Below are 24,975 nucleotides of genomic sequence, written 5' to 3'. Positions count from 1 at the left end.
GGAAAAATGGGTCCCACACGATGAGACTGCAGATCTGAAAGGCAGAGTAAAAGATCTGAGAATATTCGGCAGTAACCTCGAGGCCAAAAGAACAGAATTCCTCATCGCACAGAGAATTGCAGAAGAGGACAGAAGACCTACAGAGCTTCAACCAAGAGCAGTCCCACAACCAGTGGTGAGAATAAAACCAACCAGTCTACCTAAATTCACTGGGCTTAGGAGGAATTTCCACAGATGGAGGAAAGACTGGGAGAGCCTGCAAAAGCAGGGAGAGCCGACTGGTTCAGTGGAGGTGAAGAAGTTTCAACTTCTTGACAGTGTGGACGAGAGAATATGTAGAGACCTGCGCCTGTCATCATATAACAGTGCTGAAGACATGTTTAGAGTACTCCAAAACCGGTATGGAAACAAGCCAACAATTGCTTTGGAGATAATTGAGGACCTGGAGAGGATCCCTCCTTTAAAGTCACACCAACCAAGGAAGGTTATTGACCTGATTCAAGCTGTGGAAAAGGCCCTGAATGACCTCACGGAGCTCGAAAGCAGTGGAGCCATAAAGAATCCCCTTGTCATCAGATCCATAGAGAGCAAGCTACCGGATAACATGAAGAGGGACTGGCAGACATTCATGGTCAACCCAAGAAATGGAGTCACACCTGACAATCACTTCGACAGCCTTCTAAGATTTTTAAAGACACAAGAGGACATACTGGAGAAACTAGACCAGTTGGGTGTAAGTGAAAAACCTGAAAAGAAAGCTACGTACCCGGAGAAGCGGTATGCTTCCACAAGGTCCACGAGAAAGGGAGGATGCGTTGTGTGCGAAGAACTAAAGCCTAGTGAGAAGCTGAATGCTGTCGAAAGACTGGGAGCATGCAGAAGATGCCTCAGATGTCATGGAGAGGATGAGGAATGTACGGACACTTACCTTTGCAGAAACAGAGACTGCAAAAGAGGAAGCTCCTCGGATCACCATTTCTTTCTCTGCCTTAAAGGAGGGGCTAAGAGGAAAGAATACGTGAAAGTGGAAAAACCCAGCACCAGGAGGCAAACATTCACAGAGGAGCAAGAGAGATTAATCGTGAGCTCACCCCGGACATGGCAGAAAAATTCAGGAATGCTTTCACCAACATGGCAAAATCACACTGCACTGGAGGAAGCCTTCCTGGGGTAATGGACTCAAGCACACGTGAATTACCAGTTATTCTTATGCTTCTCGAAGTAACTACTAACGCAGGGCAGAAAATTGGAACTCTCATTGACTTAGCATCAGACACCAACTACATCACTCACACAGCCGCCAGTAGACTGAAGCTTCGAAGTGAAAGGATCACACTAGTCGTCCATGGAGTTGGAGGCATGGCCATGAAGGTGAAGACCAAAAGATACTTACTCAAGGTGAGAGTCAAGACACCAAGAGGCACGGAGAAAGCTCATGAGCTGATCTGTTATGGGTTGGATGAAATTGCAAAAGTTCACAGAGCAATCAAAGCACAACACCTCAAGAAGTTCTTCCCCGATACCAACCTGGAAGACCTTCACAGACCAGAACATGTTGAGCTTCTCATAAGCCACCGGGAAGGAAGACTTGCTCCACAGAGAGTAAAGGTAGTAGGAGATCTTGTCCTGTGGGAGAGCCCTTTAGGAAAGACCGTTGGAGGAGCACATCCAGACCTCTGTGAAGTAGTGGACATGGCCCTGCACAATTCTGAAACTCATTTTGCACGATCTATGAGAATCACAGCAGCAAAGTATCAAGAAATTGCTGAGATGCAAGAATCTAGAGCTGAAACTAAAACCACTGTTATTGGCAAAGAGTTCTTGGACTGGTGGAAGTGGGACAGCATTGGTGCGGCCTGTGAACCCATGTGTGGAGGATGTCGTTGTGGTAACTGTCAACCAGGAGGCAAAGACATGACTCTTAGTGAAGAAAGAGAGCTTGAGATAATCAGGCAAGGTCTCAGTTACGTGGAGTCAGATGTGCATAGTCAGGAGCCTCACTGGGACACAAAATACCCTTGTATTGAAGATCCAAGTTCCCTGCCCAACAACAGAAGCGCAGTGGAAGCCACGTTTCTGAGGACGGAGAAACAACTCAAGAGAGAACCAGATTGGCGTGCAGCATACAGAACTCAAGTTCATGAGATGGTGGAAAGGAAGGCAGCAAAGAAACTCACTAGAAAGACCATTGCCGACTGGAAAGGTCCAGTATGGTACGTCAGTCACTTGATAGCACCAAACCCACACTCTGTAACTACACCTGTCCGACTGGTATGGAACAGCAGCCAGAGGTTTAGAGGAAGCAGCATGAATGACCTTCTTCTGAAAGGGCCTGAGGTACTTAATCCTATTCGAGCGGTACTGCTAAGGTTCAGGAGAGGAATCCATGCTGCTCTCGGCGACATCAAAAAGAGGTACAATTCTGTGTGGCTCGAAGACCTGGAGATGCACCTCCATAGATTCCTCTGGAGAGACGGTGATGATGGGGACATTGAGGAATATGCCATCACCAGGGTCAACATGGGCGATCGACCAGCAGGGTGTATCGCACAACTAGCCATGAGAGAAACAGCGAAGTTGCCCATGTTCACACATCTGAAAGAGGAACGGAGGGTCCTTGAAGAGGATTCCTACGTAGATGACATCCTGACATCCCATAATGACCTGGAAAAGCTAGACGGAACCACCAAAAAAGTCGAAGAAATCCTAAAGGCAGGTGGATTCTTCCTCAAGCCGTGGGTCCGATCAGGCCAAAGTGGGAGGCAAACATCTACATCAGAACATCCAACATCATCAGATGAAGTCTTCATCCTCCCCAACCAAGTGAGAGAAGGAGACAACAGAGCCCTTGGAGTTGGTTATTTAGTCGAATCAGACAAACTGTACCTCATGACCTCGATAAACTTCTCAAAGAGACAAAAGAAGATGAGGATCAGTCAAGATCTCGTTGGAGAGGAAGTGAGAATGAAAACTCCAAACCCACTGACCAGAAGGCAACTGCTTAGCCAAGTAGCTAGTTTGTATGACCCAATAGGCCTTGCAACACCTGCCAAACAGAAAGGAGCCATTGTAGTCAGAAAAGCATTCCAAGAAATTGGAGGCAAAGCTCTAACAAGAGACACATGGGACACACCTCTGTCTGAGAAACTTAGAGGAGAAGCAATCCACCTGTTTGAGGAATACACACGCCTCAACCAAATTACCTTCCATAGAAGCCTGACTCCAGTCAAAAGGATTGGAGAACCCTGGGGAATAACATTCTCAGATGGGAGCGACCAGAGTTATGGAGCAGTGGCATACTTCAGGTGGGAGACCGAGCAAGGCATCCTGGTCCGTCTTGTTGAGTCCAAAGCCAAGCTTACACCACTTGACCAAAAGGGAGAACCAGTGAAGGCTGAAGTCTGTGGTGCTGTGTTCGCTGCAAGACTCAGGAAATACATTGAAAAGCACAGTCGGATGCAAGTAGGACGTTGGATCCATCTGGTAGATAGTCAAACTGTGCTGGGTGCAATCCAAAGGGACAGTTATGGGTACCAGACCTTTTTGCAAACAGAGTGGGAGAGATCCAGAAGTCCACATCAGTTGAGGACTGGAGATGGATTCCAGGTGAGCAAAACATTGCTGACCTCATGACAAGAGGAGCAACCCCAGAGGACCTCAAAGAGAACTCTGTGTGGCAGAACGGCCCAGAGTTTCTGAAACGACCTGTAGAGGATTGGCCGACAAAGTCAGCCAAAGAAGTCGCTGCAGATGCCAAAGAAGGCATAAACAAGCTCCAAAGGAAATGTTTTACAGCAGCACTGACCCGAGCGCAGGTGGGGAAAAAGATCCAACATGCTCCACGTATACCAATATCTCCAACCTCTGACAAAGGTAAAGACCTGCAAAGCAGCCCTAATGGAAGAGGGCACCAAATCCAAGTCCAAAGACCACCTTCTGGTTATTCAGTGGGGAATATCCTTAACATCAGCAAGTTCAGCAGTTTAACCAGGTTGACAAGAGTCATTGCCTGGGTGTGAGAGCTGCCACAAGGTGGAAAGAAATGCTAGCCAAGACCACCACCACAAGCAAGCCAAAGAAAAAGGAAATTCCTTCAGCTCTTGAGATCAAGTCCAGAACCAAGAAAGCTACACTTACCATCATGGAGTGTGAAGATGCACTCAGGGATCTCTTCCTTGCAGCCCAAAAGGATGTAACCTGGCCAGACACCACACTCAGCAGGCTTGCTGTGGTCAAAGAGGAAAACACTGGACTCTTGCTCTGTGGAGGAAGATTCCAAATCTTTAATGAAGAAAAAACTGCAGTACCAATCTTGCCCTGCACGTCATGGGTATCCTCCCCTTCTAGCTCAAGAAGCCCACAAGACAAATCATGAAGACATCGCAGGCACACTCCTCCGGATGAGAAGGAAAGCGTGGGTGGTAAGAGGCCGGAAACTAGCTCAAAAGATCGTTGATAACTGTGTGACATGCAGGAAACTTAAGGCCCGGAGATGCCAACAGATCATGAGTGACCTTCCATCGGAGAGAATAACACCAGCCAATCCCTTTGAGTACACTACAGTGGACTTATTTGGACCTTATGAAGTGAAGGATGAGGTGAGAAAGAAGGTGAAACTTAAGGTGTGGGGAATTGTCTTTTGCTGCATGGTGTCAAGAGCTATGCACACAGACCTTGCCAGAGTTATTGACGTTAACACTGACAAGAAGGGAATTGTGAGGGATGTATATCTCCGATCCTTCCCCAGCTACCCAGTCACAACTGTGAAGCCCACTAAAAAGATGGAAAAACATTCAATCAAGATACCAGCAACAGTTCTTCACAGGGATGTCAGACGGATAGTTGTCTTGCTTCCAGTTGAAGAGCAGCAGCAACAGGATCAAAAATAGAGTAACTGAATCCAACACATCACAGTTCTGTGTGACCTCCTTGGGTTGAAGAACCAGGAGGTCAAGTGGGAGGTGTTGTGTCAATTCCTGACTACAAGCTATACCGAGCACTCAAGCCTAAATCCATCCAGGGTGCTCAAAGCACTCCCAACCTGCAGGGGCAACCATGCAACCGGAGCTGTTGAAACCAACCACCAGGAAGTGCTCTGGGGACCATATTAACGTGCGCACCCACAAGCAGTGCATGTGCATGGCATCGAAATGTTTGGTAAAAGCTTACTTGGCTCTCACTCATTCCTGAGAAGAGATACCAATGACCACAGCTCCTGATCATCCAAAGACGCAACTGGTAGGACAGAATGTGTTGTGAATTCATGCTTCTATATGCCCTTTTGTTTGGTTGTAACATACAATACAATTATTAATTAAATTAAATAGTAAGACTTCATTATGTGAACGTAGTACTTGACAGTAACGTTACTATAATCATGTGTATTGTTAAATGTTTAATTATGATATTGATATTTAATTATTAACTTGCAATGATCCTAGGTTAATCTAAATGATGAAATGATTGTTTGGTTAGGTTGAGGATTCAGTAACATTAGTTTATGCTTATTTTTGAGAAAGTGGAATTGAGAGGTATTTGTAACTAATCCATGGGTTTTGTTTGTGTGTTTTGAAGGTTATCAACCTATTCTGTTCCATCTTTGTGACAATAAAAAATCATAAAGTGAACAGTTTTGAGTTGTCCTTTGCGTTCATCAAGGATAAAGCCGTTTTCAAGTTTGGGCAGAGCTGTGGTCAGCCAGAAATCACGCAGAACTTGACAATAACAGTGATTAAGAGTTTGATACATGTCATCAACTGTGAAAAGAAAAGACATGAAACTGGAATAATAGTTTGATATGTCATCAATTGCCTATATTTGAATTCACGTATGCAATTTCCTTTAAAAAATACTTTTTAATATATGATTTATTAAGTTTTAGAATTTTTTCATATTCAATTCTTTGTTGCTAAAGTACCGCTCGTATCCAACCTACAGTGATTAAGATTTTGATACATGTCATCAACTGTGAAAAGAAAACACATGAAACTGGAATAATAGTTTGATATGTCATCAATTGCCTACATTTGAATTCACTTATGCAATTTCCTTTAAAAAAACACTTTTTAATACATGATTTATTAAGTTTTAGCATTTTTTCTTATTCTATTCTTTGTTGCTAAAGTCCCGCTTGTATCCAACCTACAGTTCAGACTTCATGTTACAGAAAAGTACAAAAATAAAAAATAAATGGAATTCATTCAGTTGTCAGGATGGCCGAGTGGTCTAAAGCGCCAGACTCAAGGTGAGCAGCCTTCCTAAATATAGGGGCATTCTGATCTCCGATAGGAGGCGTGTGTTCAAATCCCACTCCTGACATTGCTTTTCCCTAAAAAAAGTAGAAGTTATTCTACACATAGAATTGCTCCAAATGGTGAAGTGAAAACAATATAACAGTGATTGAGTTTGATACATGTCATCAACTGTGAAAAGAAAACACATGAAACTGGAATAATAGTTTGATATGTCATCAATTGCCTACATCATACAGTTGTCAGGATGGCCGAGTGGTCTAAAGCGCCAGACTCAAGGTGAGCAGCCTTCCTAAATATAGGGGCATTCTGGTCTCCGATAGGAGGCGTTGGTTCAAATCCAACTTCTGACATTGCATTTCTCTAAAAAAAGTAGAAGTTATCCTACACAGAGAATTGCTCCAAATGGTGAAGTGAAAACAATATAACAGTGATTAAGAGTTTAATAAATGTCATCAACTGTGAAAAGAAAACACATGAAACTGGAATAATAGTTTGATATGTCATCAATTGCCTACATCATTCAGTTGTCAGGATGGCCGAGTGGTCTAAAGCGCCAGACTCAAGGTGAGCAGCCTTCCTAAATATAGGGGCATTCTGGTCTCCGATAGGAGGCGTTGGTTCAAATCCAACTTCTGACATTGCATTTCTCTAAAAAAAGTAGAAGTTATTCTACACAGAGAATTGCTCCAAATGGTGAAGTGAAAACAATATAACAGTGATTAAGAGTTTAATAAATGTCATCAACTGTGAAAAGAAAACACATGAAACTGGAATAATAGTTTGATATGTCATCAATTGCCTACATCATTCAGTTGTCAGGATGGCTGAGTGGTCTAAGGCGTTACTAAAGGTGAGCAGCCTTCCTAAATATAGGGGCATTCTGGTCTCCGATAGGAGGCGTGGGTTCAAATCCAACTTCTGACATTGCTTTTCCCAAAAAAAAGTTGAAGTTATTCTACACATAGAATTGCTCCAAATGGTGAAGTGAAAACAATATAACAGTGATTAAGAGTTTGATACATGTCATCAACTGTGAAAAGAAAACACATGAAACTGGAATAATAGTTTGATATGTCATCAATTGCCTACATTTGAATTCACTTATGCAATTTCCTTTAAAAAATACTTTTTAATATATGATTAATTAAGTTTTAGCATTTTTTTCATATTCAATTCTTTGTTGCTAAAGTACCGCTCGTATCCAACCTACAGTGATTAAGATTTTGATACATGTCATCAACTGTGAAAAGAAAACACATGAAACTGGAATAATAGTTTGATATGTCATCAATTGCCTACATTTGAATTCACTTATGCAATTTCCTTTAAAAAAAATACTTTTTAAGATATGATTTATTAAGTTTAAAAAAAAATTCTTATTCTATTCTTTGTTGCTAAAGTCCAGCTTGTATCCAACCTACAGTTCAGACTTTATGTTACAGAAAAGTAAAAAAATAAAAAATAAATGGATGCTCATACAGTTGTCAGGATGGCCGAGTGGTCTAAGGCACCAGACTCAAGGTGAGCAGCCTTCCTAAATATAGGGGCATTCTGGTCTCCGATAGGAGGCGTGGGTTCAAATCCCACTTCTGACATTGCTTTTCTCTAAAAAAGTAGAAGTTATTCTACACAGAGAATTGCTCCAAATGGTGAAGTGAAAACAATATAACAGTGATTAAGAGTTTAATACATGTCATCAACTGTGAAAAGAAAACACATGAAACTGGAATAATAGTTTGATATGTCATCAATTGCCTACATTTGAATTCACTTACGTAATTTCCTTTAAAAAATACTTTTTAATATATGATTAATTAAGTTTTAGCATTTTTTCATATCCAATTCTTTGTTGCTAAAGTCCTGCTCGTATCCAACCTACAGTGATTAAAAGTTTGATACATGTCATCAACTGTGAAAAGAAAACACATGAAACTGGAATAATAGTTTGATATGTCATCAATTGCCTACATTTGAATTCACTTATGCAATTTCCTTTAAAAAAATACTTTTTAATATATGATTTATTAAGTTTTAGCATTTTTTCTTATTCTATTCTTTGTTGCTAAAGTCCCGCTTGTATCCAACCTACAGTTCAGACTTCATGTTACAGAAAAGTAAAAAAATTAAAAATAAATGGATGCTCATACAGTTGTCAGGATGGCCGAGTGGTCTAAGGCGCCAGACTCAAGGTGAGCATCCTTCCTAAATATATGGGCATTCTGGTCTCCGATAGGAGGAGTGGGTTCAAATCCCACTGCTGACATTGCATTTCTCTAAAAAAAGTAGAAGTTATTCCACACAGAGAATTGCTCCAAATGGTGAAGTGAAAACAATATAACAGTGATTAAGAGTTTGATACATGTCATCAACTGTGAAAAGAAAACACATGAAACTGGAATAATAGTTTGATATGTCATCAATTGCCTACATCATTCACTTGTCAGGATGGCTGAGTGGTCTAAGGCGCCAGACTCAAGGTGAGCAGCCTTCCTAAATATATGGGCATTCTGGTCTCCGATAGGAGGCGTGGGTTCAAATCCCACTTCTGACATTGCTTTTCCCTAAAAAAAGTAGAAGTTATTCTACACAGAGAATTGCTCCAAATGGTGAAGTGAAAACAATATAACAGTGATTAAGAGTTTGATACATGTCATCAACTGTGAAAAGAAAATACATGAAACTGGAATAATAGTTTGATATGTCATCAATTGCCTACATTTGAATTCACTTATGTAATTTCCTTTAAAAATATACTTTTTAATATATGATTAATTAAGTTTTAGCATTTTTTCATATTCAATGCTTTGTTGCTAAAGTCCCGCTCGTATCGAACCTACAGTGATTAAAAGTTTGATACATGTCATCAACTGTGAAAAGAAAACACATGAAACTGGAATAATAGTTTGATATGTCATCAATTGCCTACATTTGAATTCACTTACGTAATTTCCTTTAAAAAAATACTTTTTAATATATGATTAATTAAGTTTTAGCATTTTTTCATATTCAATTCTTTGTTGCTAAAGTCCCGCTCGTATCCAACCTACAGTGATTAAGAGTTTGATACATGTCATCAACTGTGAAAAGAAAACACATGAAACTGGAATAATAGTTTGATATGTCATCAATTGCCTACATTTGAATTCACTTATGCAATTTCCTTTAAAAAAAATACTTTTTAAGATATGATTTATTAAGTTTAAAAAAAAATTCTTATTCTATTCTTTGTTGCTAAAGTCCCGCTTGTATCCAACCTACAGTTCAGACTTCATGTTACAGAAAAGTAAAAAAAATAAAAAATAAATGGATGCTCATACAGTTGTCAGGATGGCCGAGTGGCCTAAGGCGCCAGACTCAAGGTGAGCATCCTTCCTAAATATATGGGCATTCTGGTCTCCGATAGGAGGCGTGGGTTCAAATCCCACTTCTGACATTGCTTTTCTCTAAAAAAAGTAGAAGTTATTCTACACAGAGAATTGCTCCAAATGGTGAAGTGAAAACAATATAACAGTGATTAAGAGTTTAATATTGTCATCAACTGTGAAAAGAAAACACATGAAACTGGAATAATAGTTTGATATGTCATCAATTGCCTACATTTGAATTCACTTACGTAATTTCCTTTAAAAAATACTTTTTAAATATGATTAATTGTTTTAGCATTTTTTTATTCTATTCTTTGTTGCTAAAGTCCCGCTCGTATCAAACAGTGATTAAGAGTTTGATACATGTCATCAACTGTGAAAAGAAAACACATGAAACTGGAATAATAGTTTGATATGTCATCAATTGCCTACATTTGAATTCACTTATGCAATTTCCTTTAAAAAAATACTTTTTAATATATGATTTATTAAGTTTTAGCATTTATTCTTATTCTATTCTTTTTTGCTAAAGTCCCGCTTGTATCCAACCTACAGTTCAGACTTCATATTACAGAAAAGTAAAAAAATTAAAAAAAATGGATGCTCATACAGTTGTCAGGATGGCCGAGTGGTCTAAGGCGCCAGACTCAAGGTGAGCAGCCTTCCTAAATATATGGGCATTCTGGTCTCCGATAGGAGGCGTGGGTTCAAATCCCACTGCTGACATTGCATTTCTCTAAAAAAAGTAGAAGTTATTCCACACAGAGAATTGCTCCAAATGGTGAAGTGAAAACAATATAACAGTGATTAAGAGTTTGATACATGTCATCAACTGTGAAAAGAAAACACATGAAACTGGAATAATAGTTTGATATGTCATCAATTGCCTACGTCATTTCAGTTGTCAGGATGGCTGAGTGGTCTAAGGCGCCAGACTAAAGGTGAGCATCCTTCCTAAATATAGGGGCATTCTGGTCTCCGATAGGAGGCGTGGGTTCAAATCCAACTTCTGACATTGCTTTTCCCAAAAAAAAGTTGAAGTTATTCTACACATAGAATTGCTCCAAATGGTGAAGTGAAAACAATATAACAGTGATTAAGAGTTTGATACATGTCATCAACTGTGAAAAGAAAAGACATGAAACTGGAATAATAGTTTGATATGTCATCAATTGACTATATTTGAATTCACGTATGCAATTTCCTTTAAAAAATACTTTTTAATATATGATTTATTAAGTTTTAGCATTTTTTCATATTCAATTCTTTGTTGCTAAAGTACCGCTCGTATCCAACCTACAGTGATTAAGATTTTGATACATGTCATCAACTGTGAAAAGAAAACACATGAAACTGGAATAATAGTTTGATATGTCATCAATTGCCTACATTTGAATTCACTTATGCAATTTCCTTTAAAAAAACACTTTTTAATATATGATTTATTAAGTTTTAGCATTTTTTCTTATTCTATTCTTTGTTGCTAAAGTCCCGCTTGTATCCAACCTACAGTTCAGACTTCATGTTACAGAAAAGTACAAAAATAAAAAATAAATGGAATTCATTCAGTTGTCAGGATGGCCGAGTGGTCTAAGGCGCCAGACTCAAGGTGAGCAGCCTTCCTAAATATAGGGGCATTCTGGTCTCCGATAGGAGGCGTGTGTTCAAATCCCACTCCTGACATTGCTTTTCCCTAAAAAAAGTAGAAGTTATTCTACACAGAGAATTGCTCCAAATGGTGAAGTGAAAACAATATAACAGTGATTAAGAGTTTGATACATGTCATCAACTGTGAAAAGAAAACACATGAAACTGGAATAATAGTTTGATATGTCATCAATTGCCTACATTTGAATTCACTTATGCAATTTCCTTTAAAAAAATACTTTTTAATATATGATTTATTAAGTTTTGCAAATTTCTTATTCTATTCTTTGTTGCTAAAGTCCCGCTTGTATCCAACCTACAGTTCAGACTTCATGTTACAGAAAAGTAAAAAAAAGAAAAAATAAATGGATGCTCATACAGTTGTCAGGATGGCCGAGTGGTCTAAGGCGCCAGACTCCAGGTGAGCATCCTTCCTAAATATAGGGGCATTCTGGTCTCCGATAGGAGGAGTGGGTTCAAATCCCACTTCTGACATTGCTTTTCTCTAAAAAAGTAGAAGTTATTCTACACAGAGAATTGCTCCAAATGGTGAAGTGAAAACAATATAACAGTGATTAAGAGTTTGATACATGTCATCAACTGTGAAAAGAAAACACATGAAACTGGAATAATAGTTTGATATGTCATCAATTGCCTACATTTGAATTCACTTACGTAATTTCCTTTAAAAAAATACTTTTTAATATATGATTAATTAAGTTTTAGCATTTTTTCATATTCAATTCTTTGTTGCTAAAGTCCCGCTCGTATCCAACCTACAGTGATTAAGAGTTTGATACATGTCATCAACTGTGAAAAGAAAACACATGAAACTGGAATAATAGTTTGATATGTCATCAATTGCCTACATTTGAATTCACTTATGCAATTTCCTTTAAAAAAAATACTTTTTAATATATGATTTATTAAGTTTTAGCATTTTTTCTTATTCTATTCTTTGTTGCTAAAGTCCCGCTTGTATCCAACCTACAGTTCAGACTTCATGTTACAGAAAAGTAAAAAAATTAAAAATAAATGGATTTCATACAGTTGTCAGGATGGCCGAGTGGTCTAAGGCGCCAGACTCAAGGTGAGCAGCCTTCCTAAATATATGGGCATTCTGGTCTCCGATAGGAGGCGTGGGTTCAAATCCCACTTATGACATTGCTTTTCCCTAAAAAAAGTAGAAGTTATTCTACACAGAGAATTGCTCCAAATGGTGAAGTGAAAACAATATAACAGTGATTAAGAGTTTAATAAATGTCATCAACTGTGAAAAGAAAACACATGAAACTGGAATAATAGTTTGATATGTCATCAATTGCCTACATCATTCAGTTGTCAGGATGGCTGAGTGGTCTAAGGCGCCAGACTAAAGGTGAGCATCCTTCCTAAATATAGGGGCATTCTGGTCTCCGATAGGAGGCGTGGGTTCAAATCCAACTTCTGACATTGCTTTTCCCCAAAAAAAGTTGAAGTTATTCTACACATAGAATTGCTCCAAATGGTGAAGTGAAAACAATATAACAGTGATTAAGAGTTTGATACATGTCATCAACTGTGAAAAGAAAATACATGAAACTGGAATAATAGTTTGATATGTCATCAATTGCCTACATTTGAATTCACTTATGCAATTTCCTTTAAAAAATACTTTTTAATATATGATTTATTAAGTTTTAGCATTTTTTCATATTCAATGCTTTGTTGCTAAAGTACCGCTCGTATCCAACCTACAGTGATTAAGATTTTGATACATGTCATCAACTGTGAAAAGAAAACACATGAAACTGGAATAATAGTTTGATATGTCATCAATTGCCTACATTTGAATTCACTTATGCAATTTCCTTTAAAAAAACACTTTTTAATACATGATTTATTAAGTTTTAGCATTTTTTCATATTCAATTATTTGTTGCTAAAGTCCCGCTCGTATCCAACCTACAGTGATTAAGAGTTTGATACATGTCATCAACTGTGAAAAGAAAACACATGAAACTGGAATAATAGTTTGATATGTCATCAATTGCCTACATTTGAATTCACTTATGCAATTTCCTTTAAAAAAAATACTTTTTAAGATATGATTTATTAAGTTTTGCAAATTTCTTATTCTATTCTTTGTTGCTAAAGTCCCGCTTGTATCCAACCTACAGTTCAGACTTCATGTTACAGAAAAGTAAAAAAAATAAAAAATAAATGGATGCTCATACAGTTGTCAGGATGGCCGAGTGGTCTAAGGCGCCAGACTCAAGGTGAGCATCCTTCCTAAATATATGGGCATTCTGGTCTCCGATAGGAGGCGTGGGTTCAAATCCCACTTCTGACATTGCTTTTCTCTAAAAAAAGTAGAAGTTATTCTACACAGAGAATTGCTCCAAATGGTGAAGTGAAAACAATATAACAGTGATTAAGAGTTTAATAAATGTCATCAACTGTGAAAAGAAAACACATGAAACTGGAATAATAGTTTGATATGTCATCAATTGCCTACATTTGAATTCACTTACGTAATTTCCTTTAAAAAATACTTTTTAATATATGATTAATTAAGTTTTAGCATTTTTTCATATTCTATTCTTTGTTGCTAAAGTCCCGCTCGTATCCAACCTACAGTGATTAAGAGTTTGATACATGTCATCAACTGTGAAAAGAAAACACATGAAACTGGAATAATAGTTTGATATGTCATCAATTGCCTACATTTGAATTCACTTATGCAATTTCCTTTAAAAAAAACACTTTTTAATACATGATTTATTAAGTTTTAGCATTTTTTCTTATTCTATTCTTTGTTGCTAAAGTCCCGCTTGTATCCAACCTACAGTTCAGACTTCATGTTACAGAAAAGTAAAAAAATTAAAAATAAATGGATTTCATACAGTTGTCAGGATGGCCGAGTGGTCTAAGGCACCAGACTCAAGGTGAGCAGCCTTCCTAAATATAGGGGCATTCTGGTCTCCGATAGGAGGCGTGGGTTCAAATCCCACTTCTGACATTGCTTTTCCCTAAAAAAGTAGAAGTTATTCTACACAGAGAATTGCTCCAAATGGTGAAGTGAAAACAATATAACAGTGATTAAGAGTTTGATACATGTCATCAACTGTGAAAAGAAAACACATGAAACTGGAATAATAGTTTGATATGTCATCAATTGCCTACGTCATTCAGTTGTCAGGATGGCTGAGTGGTCTAAGGCGCCAGACTAAGGTGAGCATCCTTCCTAAATATAGGGGCATTCTGGTCTCCGATAGGAGGCGTGGGTTCAAATCCAACTTCTGACATTGCTTTTCCCAAAAAAAGTTGAAGTTATTCTACACAGAGAATTGCTCCAAATGGTGAATTGAAAACAAAATAACAGTGATTAAGAGTTTGATACATGTCATCAACTGTGAAAAGAAAACACATGAAACTGGAATAATAGTTTGATATGTCATCAATTGCCTACATTTGAATTCACTTACGTAATTTCCTTTAAAAAAATACTTTTTAATATATGATTAATTAAGTTTTAGCATTTTTTCATATTCAATTCTTTGTTGCTAAAGTCCCGCTCGTATCCAACCTACAGTGATTAAGATTTTGATACATGTCATCAACTGTGAAAAGAAAACACATGAAACTGGAATAATAGTTTGATATGTCATCAATTGCCTACATTTGAATTCACTTATGCAATTTCCTTTAAAAAAATACTTTTTAAGACATGATTTATTAAGTTTTAGCATTTTTTCTTATTCTATTCTTTGTTGCTAAAGTCCCGCTTGTATCCAACCTACAGTTCAGACTTCATGTTACAGAAAAGTAAAAAAATTAAAAATAAATGGAATTCATACAGTTGTCAGGATGGCCGAGTGGTCTAAGGCGCCAGACTCAAGGTGAGCAGCCTTCCTAAATATAGGGGCATTCTGGTCTCCGATAGGAGGCGTGGGTTCAAATCCCACTCCTGACATTGCTTTTCCCTAAAAAAAGTAGAAGTTATTCTACACAGAGAATTGCTCCAAATGGTGAAGTGAAAACAATATAACAGTGATTAAGAGTTTGATACATGTCATCAACTGTGAAAAGAAAACACATGAAACTGGAATAATAGTTTGATATGTCATCAATTGCCTACATCATACAGTTGTCAGGATGGCTGAGTGGTCTAAGCGCAGACTCAAGGTGAGCGCCTTCCTAAATATAGGGGCATTCTGGTCTCCGATAGGAGGTGTGGGTTCAAATCCAACTTCTGACATTGCTTTTCCCTAAAAAAAGAAGAAGTTATTCTACACTATTGCTCCAAATGGTGAAGTAAAAACAATATAACAGTGATTAAGAGTTTGATACATGTCATCAACTGTGAAAAGAAAAGACATGAAACTTGAATAATAGTTTGATATGTCATCAATTGCCTACATTTGAATTCACTTATGCAATTTCCTTTAAAAAAATACTTTTTAATATATGATTTATTAAGTTTTAGCATTTTTTCTTATTCTATTCTTTTTTGCTAAAGTCCCGCTTGTATCCAACCTACAGTTCAGACTTCATGTTACAGAAAAGTAAAAAAATTAAAAATAAATGGATTTCATACAGTTGTCAGGATTGCCGAGTGGTCTAAGGCGCCAGACTCAAGGTGAGCAGCCTTCCTAAATATAGGGGCATTCTGGTCTCCGATAGGAGGCGTGGGTTCAAATCCCACTTCTGACATTGCTTTTCCCAGAAAATTGCTCCAAATGGGGAAGTGAAAAAAATTTAACAGTGATTAAGAGTTTGATACATGTCATCAACTGTGAAAAGAAAATACATGAAACTGGAATAATAGTTTGATATGTCATCAATTGCCTACATCATACAGTTGTCAGGATGGCCGAGTGGTCTAAGGCGCCAGACTCAAGGTGAGCAGCCTTCCTAAATATAGGGGCATTCTGGTCTCCGATAGGAGGCGTGGGTTCAAATCCAACTTCTGACATTGCTTTTCCCTAAAAAAAGTAGAAGTTATTCTACACATAGAATTGCTCCAAATGGTGAAGTGAAAACAATATAACAGTGATTAAGAGTTTGATACATGTCATCAACTGTGAAAAGAAAAGACATGAAACTGGAATAATAGTTTGATATGTCATCAATTGCCTATATTTGAATTCACGTATGCAATTTCCTTTAAAAAATACTTTTTAATATATGATTTATTAAGTTTTAGCATTTTTTCATATTCAATTCTTTGTTGCTAAAGTACCGCTCGTATCCAACCTACAGTGATTAAGATTTTGATACATGTCATCAACTGTGAAAAGAAAACACATGAAACTGGAATAATAGTTTGATATGTCATCAATTGCCTACATTTGAATTCACTTATGCAATTTCCTTTAAAAAAATACTTTTTAATATATGATTTATTAAGTTAAAAAAAAAAATCTTATTCTATTCTTTGTTGCTAAAGTCCCGCTTGTATCCAACCTACAGTTCAGACTTCATGTTACAGAAAAGTAAAAAAAATAAAAAAATTAATGGATGCGCATACAGTTGTCAGGATGGCCGAGTGGTCTAAGGCGCCAGACTCAAGTTGAGCATCCTTCCTAAATATATGGGCATTCTGGTCTCCGATAGGAGGAGTGGGTTCAAATCCCACTGCTGACATTGCATTTCTCTAAAAAAAGTAGAAGTTATTCTACACAGAGAATTGCTCCAAATGGTGAAGTGAAAACAATATAACAGTGATTAAGAGTTTAATAAATGTCATCAACTGTGAAAAGAAAACCCATGAAACTGGAATAATAGTTTGATATGTCATCAATTGCCTACATCATACAGTTGTCAGGATGGCCGAGTGGTCTAAGGCGCCAGACTCAAGGTGAGCAGCCTTCCTAAATATAGGGGCATTCTGGTCTCCGATAGGAGGCGTTGGTTCAAATCCAACTTCTGACATTGCTTTTCCCTAAAAAAAGTAGAAGTTATTCTACACATAGAATTGCTCCAAATGGTGAAGTGAAAACAATATAACAGTGATTAAGAGTTTGATACATGTCATCAACTGTGAAAAGAAAACACATGAAACTGGAATAATAGTTTGATATGTCATCAATTGCCTACATTTGAATTCACTTATGCAATTTCCTTTAAAAAAATACTTTTTAATATATGATTTATTAAGTTTTAGCATTTTTTCATATTCAATTCTTTGTTGCTAAAGTCCCGCTCGTATCCAACCTACAGTGATTAAGAGTTTGATACATGTCATCAACTGTGAAAAGAAAACACATGAAACTGGAATAATAGTTTGATATGTCATCAATTGCCTACATTTGAATTCACTTATGCAATTTCCTTAAAAAAAATAATTTTTAAGATATGATTTATTAAGTTTTAGCATTTTTTCTTATTCTATTCTTTGTTGCTAAAGTCCCGCTTGTATCCAACCTACAGTTCAGACTTCATGTTACAGAAAAGTAAAAAAATTAAAAATAAATGGATGCTCATACAGTTGTCAGGATGGCCGAGTGGTCTAAGGCGCCAGACTCAAGGTGAGCATCCTTCCTAAATATATGGGCATTCTGGTCTCCGATAGGAGGAGTGGGTTCAAATCCCACTGCTGACATTGCATTTCTCTAAAAAAAGTAGAAGTTATTCTACACAGAGAATTGCTCCAAATGGTGAAGTGAAAACAATATAACAGTGATTAAGAGTTTGATACATGTCATCAACTGTGAAAAGAAAACACATGAAACTGGAATAATAGTTTGATATGTCATCAATTGCCTATATTTGAATTCACGTATGCAATTTCCTTTAAAAAATACTTTTTAATATATGATTTATTAAGTTTTAGCATTTTTTCATATTCAATTCTTTGTTGCTAAAGTCCGCCGTATCCAACCTACAGTGATTATAGTTTGATACATGTCTCAACTGTGAAAAGAAAACACATGAAACTGGAATAATAGTTTGATATGTCATCAATTGCCTACATTTGAATTCACTTATGCAATTTCCTTAAAAAATAATATTTTTAAGATATGATTTATTAAGTTTTAGCATTTTTTCTTATTCTATTCTTTGTTGCTAAAGTCCCGCTTGTATCCAACCTACAGTTCAGACTTCATGTTACAGAAAAGTAAAAAAAATAAAAAATAAATGGATGCTCATACAGTTGTCAGGATGGCCGAGTGGTCTAAGGCGCCAGACTCAAGGTGAGCAGCCTTCCTAAATATATGGGCATTCTGGTCTCCGATAGGAGGCGTGGGTTCAAATCCCACTTCTGACATTGCTTTTCTCTAAAAAAAGTAGAAGTTATTCTACACAGAGAATTGCTCCAAATGGTGAAGTGAAAACAATATAACAGTGATTAAGAGTTTGATAATTGTCATCAACTGTGAAAAGAAAACACATGAAACTGGAATAATAGTTTGATATGTCATCAATTGCATACATTTGAATTCACTTACGTAATTTCCTTTAAAAAAATACTTTTTAACATATGATTAATTCAGTTTTAGCATTTTTTCATATTCAATTATTTGTTGCTAAAGTCCCGCTCGTATCCAACCTACAGTGATTAAGAGTTTGATACATGTCATCAACTGTGAAAAGAAAACACATGAAACTGGAATAATAGTTTGATATGTCATCAATTGCCTACATTTGAATTCACTTATGCAATTTCCTTTAAAAAATATTTTTAATATATGATTTATTAAGTTTTAGCATTTTTTCTTATTCTATTCTTTGTTGCTAAAGTCCCGCTTGTATCCAACCTACAGTTCAGACTTCATGTTACAGAAAAGTAAAAAAATTAAAAATAAATGGATGCTCATACAGTTGTCAGGATGGCCGAGTGGTCTAAGGCGCCAGACTCAAGGTGAGCAGCCTTCCTAAATATATGGGCATTCTGGTCTCCGATAGGAGGCGTGGGTTCAAATCCCACTTCTGACATTGCTTTTCCCTAAAAAAAGTAGAAGTTATTCTACACAGAGAATTGCTCCAAATGGTGAAGTGAAAACAAAATAACAGTGATTAAGAGTTTGATAAATGTCATCAACTGTGAAAAGAAAACACATGAAACTGGAATAATAGTTTGATATGTCATCAATTGCCTACATAAAATCATTTTAAACAGTTGTCAGGATGGCTGAGTGGTCTAAGGCGCCAGACTCAAGGTGAGCATCCTTCCTAAATATAGGGGCATTCTGGTCTCCGATAGGAGGCGTGGGTTCAAATCCCACTTCTGACATTGCTTTTCCCAAAAAAAAGTTGAAGTTATTCTACACAGAGAATTGCTCCAAATGGTGAAGTGAAAACAATATAACAGTGATTAAGAGTTTGATACATGTCATCAACTGTGAAAAGAAAAGACATGAAACTGGAATAATAGTTTGATATGTCATCAATTGCCTATATTTGAATTCACGTATGCAATTTCCTTTAAAAAATACTTTTTAATATATGATTAATTAAGTTTTAGCATTTTTTCATATTCAATTCTTTGTTGCTAAAGTCCCGCTCGTATCCAACCTACAGTGATTAAGAGTTTGATACATGTCATCAACTGTGAAAAGAAAACACATGAAACTGGAATAATAGTTTGATATGTCATCAATTGCCTACATTTGAATTCACTTATGCAATTTCCTTTAAAAAAACACTTTTTAAGATATGATTTATTAAGTTTTAGCATTTTTTCTTATTCTATTCTTTGTTGCTAAAGTCCCGCTTGTATCCAACCTACAGTTCAGACTTCATGTTACAGAAAAGTAAAAAAATAAAAAATAAATGGATTTCATACAGTTGTCAGGATGGCCGAGTGGTCTAAGGCGCCAGACTCAAGTTGAGCATCCTTCCTAAATATATGGGCATTCTGGTCTCCGATAGGAGGAGTGGGTTCAAATCCCACTGCTGACATTGCATTTCTCTAAAAAAAGTAGAAGTTATTCTACACAGAGAATTGCTCCAAATGGTGAAGTGAAAACAATATAACAGTGATTAAGAGTTTAATAAATGTCATCAACTGTGAAAAGAAAACCCATGAAACTGGAATAATAGTTTGATATGTCATCAATTGCCTACATAAATTTTTTTTTTTTTTTTTTTTTTTTTTATATACCATATTTCTCTAACATTCCTTTCTTTTTTTATTTTACTTAAAATTAAAAAAAAAAAAATAAGTTTTCATACAGTTGTCAGGATGGCCGAGTGGTCTAAGGCGCCAGACTCAAGGTGAGCAGCCTTCCTAAATATAGGGGCATTCTGGTCTCCGATAGGAGGCGTTGGTTCAAATCCCACTTCTGACATTGCTTTTCCCTAAAAAAAGTAGAAGTTATTCTACACAGAGAATTGCTCCAAATGGTGAAGTGAAAACAATATAACAGTGATTAAGAGTTTGATACATGTCATCAACTGTGAAAAGAAAATACATGAAACTGGAATAATAGTTTGATATGTCATCAATTGCCTACATTTGAATTCACTTATGTAATTTCCTTTAAAAAAATACTTTTTAATATATGATTAATTAAGTTTTAGCATTTTTTCATATTCAATTCTTTGTTGCTAAAGTCCCGCTCGTATCCAACCTACAGTGATTAAGAGTTTGATACATGTCATCAACTGTGAAAAGAAAACACATGAAACTGGAATAATAGTTTGATATGTCATCAATTGCCTACATTTGAATTCACTTATGCAATTTCCTTAAAAAAAATACTTTTTAATATATGATTTATTAAGTTTAAAAAAAAAATCTTATTATATTCTTTGTTGCTAAAGTCCCGCTTGTATCCAACCTACAGTTCAGACTTCATGTTACAGATAAGTAAAAAAAATAAAAATAAATGTATTTCACACAATTGTCAGGATGGCCGAGTGGTCTAAGGCGCCAGACTCAAGGTGAGCAGCCTTGTGGAAGCGTGGGTTCAAATCCCACTTCTGACATTTCTTTTCCCTAAAAAAAGTAGAAGTTATTCTACACAGAGAATTGCTCCAAATGGTGAAGTGAAAACAAAATAACAGTGATTCAGAGTTTGATACATGTCATCAACTGTGAAAAGAAAACACATGAAACTGGAATAATAGTTTGATATGTCATCAATTGCCTACATCATACAGTTGTCAATGCCGTATCTAAGGCACAGACTCAAGTTGAGCATCCTTCCTAAATATATGGGCATTCTGGTCTCCGATAGGAGAGTGGGTTCAAATCCCACTGCTGACATTGCATTTCTCTAAAAAGTAGAAGTTATTCTACACGAGTTGCTCCAAATGGTGAAGTGAAAACAATATAACAGTGATTAAGAGTTTAATAAATGTCATCAACTGTGAAAAGAAAACCCATGAAACTGGAATAATAGTTTGATATGTCATCAATTGCCTACATCATACAGTTGTCAGGATGGCTGAGTGGTCTAAGGCGCCAGACTCAAGGTGAGCAGCCTTCCTAAATATAGGGGCATTCTGGTCTCCGATAGGAGGCGTTGGTTCAAATCCAACTTCTGACATTGCTTTTCCCTAAAAAAAGTAGAAGTTATTCTACACATAGAATTGCTCCAAATGGTGAAGTGAAAACAATATAACAGTGATTAAGAGTTTGATACATGTCATCAACTGTGAAAAGAAAAGACATGAAACTGGAATAATAGTTTGATATGTCATCAATTGCCTACATTTGAATTCACTTATGCAATTTCCTTTAAAAAATACTTTTTAATATATGATTAATTAAGTTTTAGCATTTTTTCATATTCAATTCTTTGTTGCTAAAGTCCCGCTCGTATCCAACCTACAGTGATTAAGAGTTTGATACATGTCATCAACTGTGAAAAGAAAACACATGAAACTGGAATAATAGTTTGATATGTCATCAATTGCCTACATTTGAATTCACTTATGCAATTTCCTTTAAAAAAAATAATTTTTAAGATATGATTTATTAAGTTTTAGCATTTTTTCTTATTCAATTCTTTGTTGCTAAAGTCCCGCTTGTATCCAACCTACAGTTCAGACTTCATGTTACAGAAAAGTAAAAAAAGTAAAAAAAAAATGGATTTCATACAGTTGTCAGGATGGCCGAGTGGTCTAAGGCGCCAGACTCAAGGTGAGCAGCCTTCCTAAATATATGGGCATTCTGGTCTCCGATAGGAGGCGTGGGTTCAAATCCCACTTCTGACATTGCATTTCTCTAAAAAAAGTAGAAGTTATTCTACACAGAGAATTGCTCCAAATGGTGAAGTGAAAACAAAATAACAGTGATTAAGAGTTTGATACATGTCATCAACTGTGAAAAGAAAACACATGAAACTGGAATAATAGTTTGATATGTCATCAATTGCCTACATTTGAATTCACTTATGCAATTTCCTTTAAAAAATACTTTTTAATATATGATTTATTAAGTTTTAGCATTTTTTCATATTCAATTCTTTGTTGCTAAAGTCCCGCTTGTATCCAACCTACAGTGTAAGACTTACATGTCACATGAAAAGTAAAACACATGAAAAATAATTTGATATGTATTTCATACAGTTGTCAGGATGGCCGAGTGGTCTAAGGCGCCAGACTCAAGGTGAGGAGCCTTCCTAAATATAGGGGCATTCTGGTCTCCGATAGGAGGCGTGGGTTCAAATCCCACTTCTGACATTGCTTTAATCCCAAAAAATTATAAGTTATTCTACACAGAGAATTGCTCCAAATGGTGAAGTGAAAACAAAATAACAGTTATTAAGCGTTTTATACATGTCATCAACTGTGAAAAGAAAACACATGAAACTGGAATAATAGTTTGATATGTCATCAATTGCCTACATTTGAATTCACTTACGTAATTTCCTTTAAAAAAATACTTTTTAACATATGATTAATTAAGTTTTAGCATTTTTTCATATTCTATTCTTTGTTGCTAAAGTCCCGCTCGTATCCAACCTACAGTGATTAAGAGTTTGATACATGTCATCAACTGTGAAAAGAAAACACATGAAACTGGAATAATATTTTGATATGTCATCAATTGCCTACATTTGAATTCACTTATGCAATTTCCTTAAAAAAAATACTTTTTAATATATGATTTATTAAGTTTTAGCATTTTTTCTTATTCTATTCTTTGTTGCTAAAGTCCCGCTTGTATCCAGCCTACAGTTCAGACTTCATGTTACAGATAAGTAAAAAAAAAAAAAAAAAATGTATTTCACACAATTGTCAGGATGGCCGAGTGGTCTAAGGCGCCAGACTCAAGGTGAGCAGCCTTTCAAATCCCACATCTGACAGTTCTTTTCCCTAAAAAAAGTAGAATTTATTCTACACAGAGAATTGCTCCAAATGGTGAAGTGAAAACAAAATAACAGTGATTCAGAGTTTGATACATGTCATCAACTGTGAAAAGAAAACACATGAAACTGGAATAATAGTTTGATATGTCATCAATTGCCTACATCATACAGTTGTCAGGATGGCCGAGTGCTCTAAGGCACCAGACTCAAGTTGAGCATCCTTCCTAAATATATGGGCATTCTGGTCTCCGATAGGAGGAGTGGGTTCAAATCCCTCTGCTGACATTGCATTTCTCTAAAAATATTATTCTACACGAGTTGCTCCAAATGGTGAAGTGAAAACAATATAACAGTGATTAAGAGTTTAATAAATGTCATCAACTGTGAAAAGAAAACCCATGAAACTGGAATAATAGTTTGATATGTCATCAATTGCCTACATCATACAGTTGTCAGGATGGCTGAGTGGTCTAAGGCGCCAGACTCAAGGTGAGCAGCCTTCCTAAATATAGGGGCATTCTGGTCTCCGATAGGAGGCGTGGGTTCAAATCCCACTTCTGACATTGCTTTTCTCTAAAAAAAGTAGAAGTTATTCTACACAGAGAATTGCTCCAAATGGTGAAGTGAAAACAATATAACAGTGATTAAGAGTTTGATACATGTCATCAACTGTGAAAAGAAAACACATGAAACTGGAATAATAGTTTGATATGTCATCAATTGCCTACATTTGAATTCACTTATGCAATTTCCTTTAAAAAAATACTTTTTAATATATGATTTATTAAGTTTTAGCATTTTTTCATATTCAATTCTTTGTTGCTAAAGTCCCGCTCGTATCCAACCTACAGTGATTAAGAGTTTGATACATGTCATCAACTGTGAAAAGAAAACACATGAAACTGGAATAATAGTTTGATATGTCATCAATTGCCTACATCATACAGTTGTCAGGATGGCTGAGTGGTCTAAGGCGCCAGACTCAAGGTGAGCAGCCTTCCTAAATATAGGGGCATTCTGGTCTCCGATAGGAGGCGTGGGTTCAAATCCCACTTCTGACATTGCTTTTCTCCCAAAAAATTATAAGTTATTCTACACAGAGAATTGCTCCAAATGGTGAAGTGAAAACAAAATAACAGTTATTAAGAGTTTTATACATGTCATCAACTGTGAAAAGAAAACACATGAAACTGGAATAATAGTTTGACATGTCATCAATTGCCTATATTTGAATTCACTTATGCAATTTCCTTTAAAAAAATACTTTTTAATATATGATTTATTAAGTTTTAGCATTTTTTCTTATTCTATTCTTTGTTGCTAAAGTCCCGCTTGTATCCAACCTACAGTGATTAAGAGTTTGATACATGTCATCAACTGTGAAAAGAAAACACATGAAACTGGAATAATAGTTTGATATGTCATCAATTGCCTACATTTGAATTCACTTATGCAATTTCCTTTA

At 36.4% G+C, this 24,975-nt stretch overlaps 32 non-coding genes across 32 annotated transcripts; all 32 read left to right on the top strand.

The window, feature by feature from the left end:
- The first annotated feature begins 6,492 nt into the window (after positions 1 to 6,492).
- Positions 6,493 to 6,604, top strand: trnal-caa. The gene is made up of 2 exons: positions 6,493 to 6,530; positions 6,559 to 6,604. It is a non-coding gene; the product is annotated as a tRNA-Leu (tRNA).
- A 176-nt stretch (positions 6,605 to 6,780) lies between these two features.
- trnal-caa lies at positions 6,781 to 6,892 on the top strand. The gene is made up of 2 exons: positions 6,781 to 6,818; positions 6,847 to 6,892. It is a non-coding gene; the product is annotated as a tRNA-Leu (tRNA).
- Positions 6,893 to 7,737: 845 nt separating this feature from the next.
- trnal-caa lies at positions 7,738 to 7,849 on the top strand. Its single transcript has 2 exons — positions 7,738 to 7,775; positions 7,804 to 7,849. It is a non-coding gene; the product is annotated as a tRNA-Leu (tRNA).
- Positions 7,850 to 8,405: 556 nt separating this feature from the next.
- trnal-caa lies at positions 8,406 to 8,517 on the top strand. Its single transcript has 2 exons — positions 8,406 to 8,443; positions 8,472 to 8,517. It is a non-coding gene; the product is annotated as a tRNA-Leu (tRNA).
- Positions 8,518 to 8,693: 176 nt separating this feature from the next.
- Positions 8,694 to 8,805, top strand: trnal-caa. The gene is made up of 2 exons: positions 8,694 to 8,731; positions 8,760 to 8,805. It is a non-coding gene; the product is annotated as a tRNA-Leu (tRNA).
- A 770-nt stretch (positions 8,806 to 9,575) lies between these two features.
- On the top strand, positions 9,576 to 9,687 carry trnal-caa. Its single transcript has 2 exons — positions 9,576 to 9,613; positions 9,642 to 9,687. It is a non-coding gene; the product is annotated as a tRNA-Leu (tRNA).
- A 546-nt stretch (positions 9,688 to 10,233) lies between these two features.
- On the top strand, positions 10,234 to 10,345 carry trnal-caa. The gene is made up of 2 exons: positions 10,234 to 10,271; positions 10,300 to 10,345. It is a non-coding gene; the product is annotated as a tRNA-Leu (tRNA).
- A 177-nt stretch (positions 10,346 to 10,522) lies between these two features.
- trnaf-aaa lies at positions 10,523 to 10,634 on the top strand. The gene is made up of 2 exons: positions 10,523 to 10,560; positions 10,589 to 10,634. It is a non-coding gene; the product is annotated as a tRNA-Phe (tRNA).
- A 556-nt stretch (positions 10,635 to 11,190) lies between these two features.
- On the top strand, positions 11,191 to 11,302 carry trnal-caa. The gene is made up of 2 exons: positions 11,191 to 11,228; positions 11,257 to 11,302. It is a non-coding gene; the product is annotated as a tRNA-Leu (tRNA).
- Positions 11,303 to 11,649: 347 nt separating this feature from the next.
- trnaw-cca lies at positions 11,650 to 11,761 on the top strand. The gene is made up of 2 exons: positions 11,650 to 11,687; positions 11,716 to 11,761. It is a non-coding gene; the product is annotated as a tRNA-Trp (tRNA).
- Positions 11,762 to 12,318: 557 nt separating this feature from the next.
- On the top strand, positions 12,319 to 12,430 carry trnal-caa. Its single transcript has 2 exons — positions 12,319 to 12,356; positions 12,385 to 12,430. It is a non-coding gene; the product is annotated as a tRNA-Leu (tRNA).
- Positions 12,431 to 12,606: 176 nt separating this feature from the next.
- On the top strand, positions 12,607 to 12,718 carry trnaf-aaa. The gene is made up of 2 exons: positions 12,607 to 12,644; positions 12,673 to 12,718. It is a non-coding gene; the product is annotated as a tRNA-Phe (tRNA).
- A 767-nt stretch (positions 12,719 to 13,485) lies between these two features.
- trnal-caa lies at positions 13,486 to 13,597 on the top strand. Its single transcript has 2 exons — positions 13,486 to 13,523; positions 13,552 to 13,597. It is a non-coding gene; the product is annotated as a tRNA-Leu (tRNA).
- Positions 13,598 to 14,154: 557 nt separating this feature from the next.
- trnal-caa lies at positions 14,155 to 14,266 on the top strand. Its single transcript has 2 exons — positions 14,155 to 14,192; positions 14,221 to 14,266. It is a non-coding gene; the product is annotated as a tRNA-Leu (tRNA).
- Positions 14,267 to 14,441: 175 nt separating this feature from the next.
- Positions 14,442 to 14,552, top strand: trnal-aag. Its single transcript has 2 exons — positions 14,442 to 14,479; positions 14,507 to 14,552. It is a non-coding gene; the product is annotated as a tRNA-Leu (tRNA).
- A 556-nt stretch (positions 14,553 to 15,108) lies between these two features.
- trnal-caa lies at positions 15,109 to 15,220 on the top strand. The gene is made up of 2 exons: positions 15,109 to 15,146; positions 15,175 to 15,220. It is a non-coding gene; the product is annotated as a tRNA-Leu (tRNA).
- Positions 15,221 to 15,848: 628 nt separating this feature from the next.
- On the top strand, positions 15,849 to 15,960 carry trnal-caa. Its single transcript has 2 exons — positions 15,849 to 15,886; positions 15,915 to 15,960. It is a non-coding gene; the product is annotated as a tRNA-Leu (tRNA).
- A 150-nt stretch (positions 15,961 to 16,110) lies between these two features.
- Positions 16,111 to 16,222, top strand: trnal-caa. Its single transcript has 2 exons — positions 16,111 to 16,148; positions 16,177 to 16,222. It is a non-coding gene; the product is annotated as a tRNA-Leu (tRNA).
- Positions 16,223 to 16,781: 559 nt separating this feature from the next.
- On the top strand, positions 16,782 to 16,893 carry trnal-caa. Its single transcript has 2 exons — positions 16,782 to 16,819; positions 16,848 to 16,893. It is a non-coding gene; the product is annotated as a tRNA-Leu (tRNA).
- Positions 16,894 to 17,069: 176 nt separating this feature from the next.
- On the top strand, positions 17,070 to 17,181 carry trnal-caa. The gene is made up of 2 exons: positions 17,070 to 17,107; positions 17,136 to 17,181. It is a non-coding gene; the product is annotated as a tRNA-Leu (tRNA).
- A 558-nt stretch (positions 17,182 to 17,739) lies between these two features.
- On the top strand, positions 17,740 to 17,851 carry trnal-caa. The gene is made up of 2 exons: positions 17,740 to 17,777; positions 17,806 to 17,851. It is a non-coding gene; the product is annotated as a tRNA-Leu (tRNA).
- Positions 17,852 to 18,405: 554 nt separating this feature from the next.
- Positions 18,406 to 18,517, top strand: trnal-caa. Its single transcript has 2 exons — positions 18,406 to 18,443; positions 18,472 to 18,517. It is a non-coding gene; the product is annotated as a tRNA-Leu (tRNA).
- A 556-nt stretch (positions 18,518 to 19,073) lies between these two features.
- Positions 19,074 to 19,185, top strand: trnal-caa. Its single transcript has 2 exons — positions 19,074 to 19,111; positions 19,140 to 19,185. It is a non-coding gene; the product is annotated as a tRNA-Leu (tRNA).
- Positions 19,186 to 19,371: 186 nt separating this feature from the next.
- On the top strand, positions 19,372 to 19,483 carry trnal-caa. The gene is made up of 2 exons: positions 19,372 to 19,409; positions 19,438 to 19,483. It is a non-coding gene; the product is annotated as a tRNA-Leu (tRNA).
- Positions 19,484 to 20,039: 556 nt separating this feature from the next.
- Positions 20,040 to 20,151, top strand: trnal-caa. Its single transcript has 2 exons — positions 20,040 to 20,077; positions 20,106 to 20,151. It is a non-coding gene; the product is annotated as a tRNA-Leu (tRNA).
- Positions 20,152 to 20,428: 277 nt separating this feature from the next.
- On the top strand, positions 20,429 to 20,540 carry trnal-caa. Its single transcript has 2 exons — positions 20,429 to 20,466; positions 20,495 to 20,540. It is a non-coding gene; the product is annotated as a tRNA-Leu (tRNA).
- A 557-nt stretch (positions 20,541 to 21,097) lies between these two features.
- trnal-caa lies at positions 21,098 to 21,180 on the top strand. The gene is given in 2 exon segments: positions 21,098 to 21,135; positions 21,146 to 21,180. It is a non-coding gene; the product is annotated as a tRNA-Leu (tRNA).
- Positions 21,181 to 21,631: 451 nt separating this feature from the next.
- trnal-caa lies at positions 21,632 to 21,743 on the top strand. Its single transcript has 2 exons — positions 21,632 to 21,669; positions 21,698 to 21,743. It is a non-coding gene; the product is annotated as a tRNA-Leu (tRNA).
- A 558-nt stretch (positions 21,744 to 22,301) lies between these two features.
- On the top strand, positions 22,302 to 22,413 carry trnal-caa. Its single transcript has 2 exons — positions 22,302 to 22,339; positions 22,368 to 22,413. It is a non-coding gene; the product is annotated as a tRNA-Leu (tRNA).
- Positions 22,414 to 22,769: 356 nt separating this feature from the next.
- Positions 22,770 to 22,881, top strand: trnal-caa. The gene is made up of 2 exons: positions 22,770 to 22,807; positions 22,836 to 22,881. It is a non-coding gene; the product is annotated as a tRNA-Leu (tRNA).
- A 1,080-nt stretch (positions 22,882 to 23,961) lies between these two features.
- Positions 23,962 to 24,073, top strand: trnal-caa. The gene is made up of 2 exons: positions 23,962 to 23,999; positions 24,028 to 24,073. It is a non-coding gene; the product is annotated as a tRNA-Leu (tRNA).
- Positions 24,074 to 24,459: 386 nt separating this feature from the next.
- trnal-caa lies at positions 24,460 to 24,571 on the top strand. Its single transcript has 2 exons — positions 24,460 to 24,497; positions 24,526 to 24,571. It is a non-coding gene; the product is annotated as a tRNA-Leu (tRNA).
- The last annotated feature ends 404 nt before the right edge of the window (positions 24,572 to 24,975 follow it).

The sequence above is a fragment of the Coregonus clupeaformis genome, unplaced genomic scaffold, assembly GCF_020615455.1.
Source record: "Coregonus clupeaformis isolate EN_2021a unplaced genomic scaffold, ASM2061545v1 scaf0185, whole genome shotgun sequence".
Classification (NCBI taxonomy): domain Eukaryota; kingdom Metazoa; phylum Chordata; class Actinopteri; order Salmoniformes; family Salmonidae; genus Coregonus; species Coregonus clupeaformis.
The sequence above is the reverse complement of the archived record's forward strand: the minus strand, read 5'-3'. Positions and strand labels throughout refer to the sequence as shown.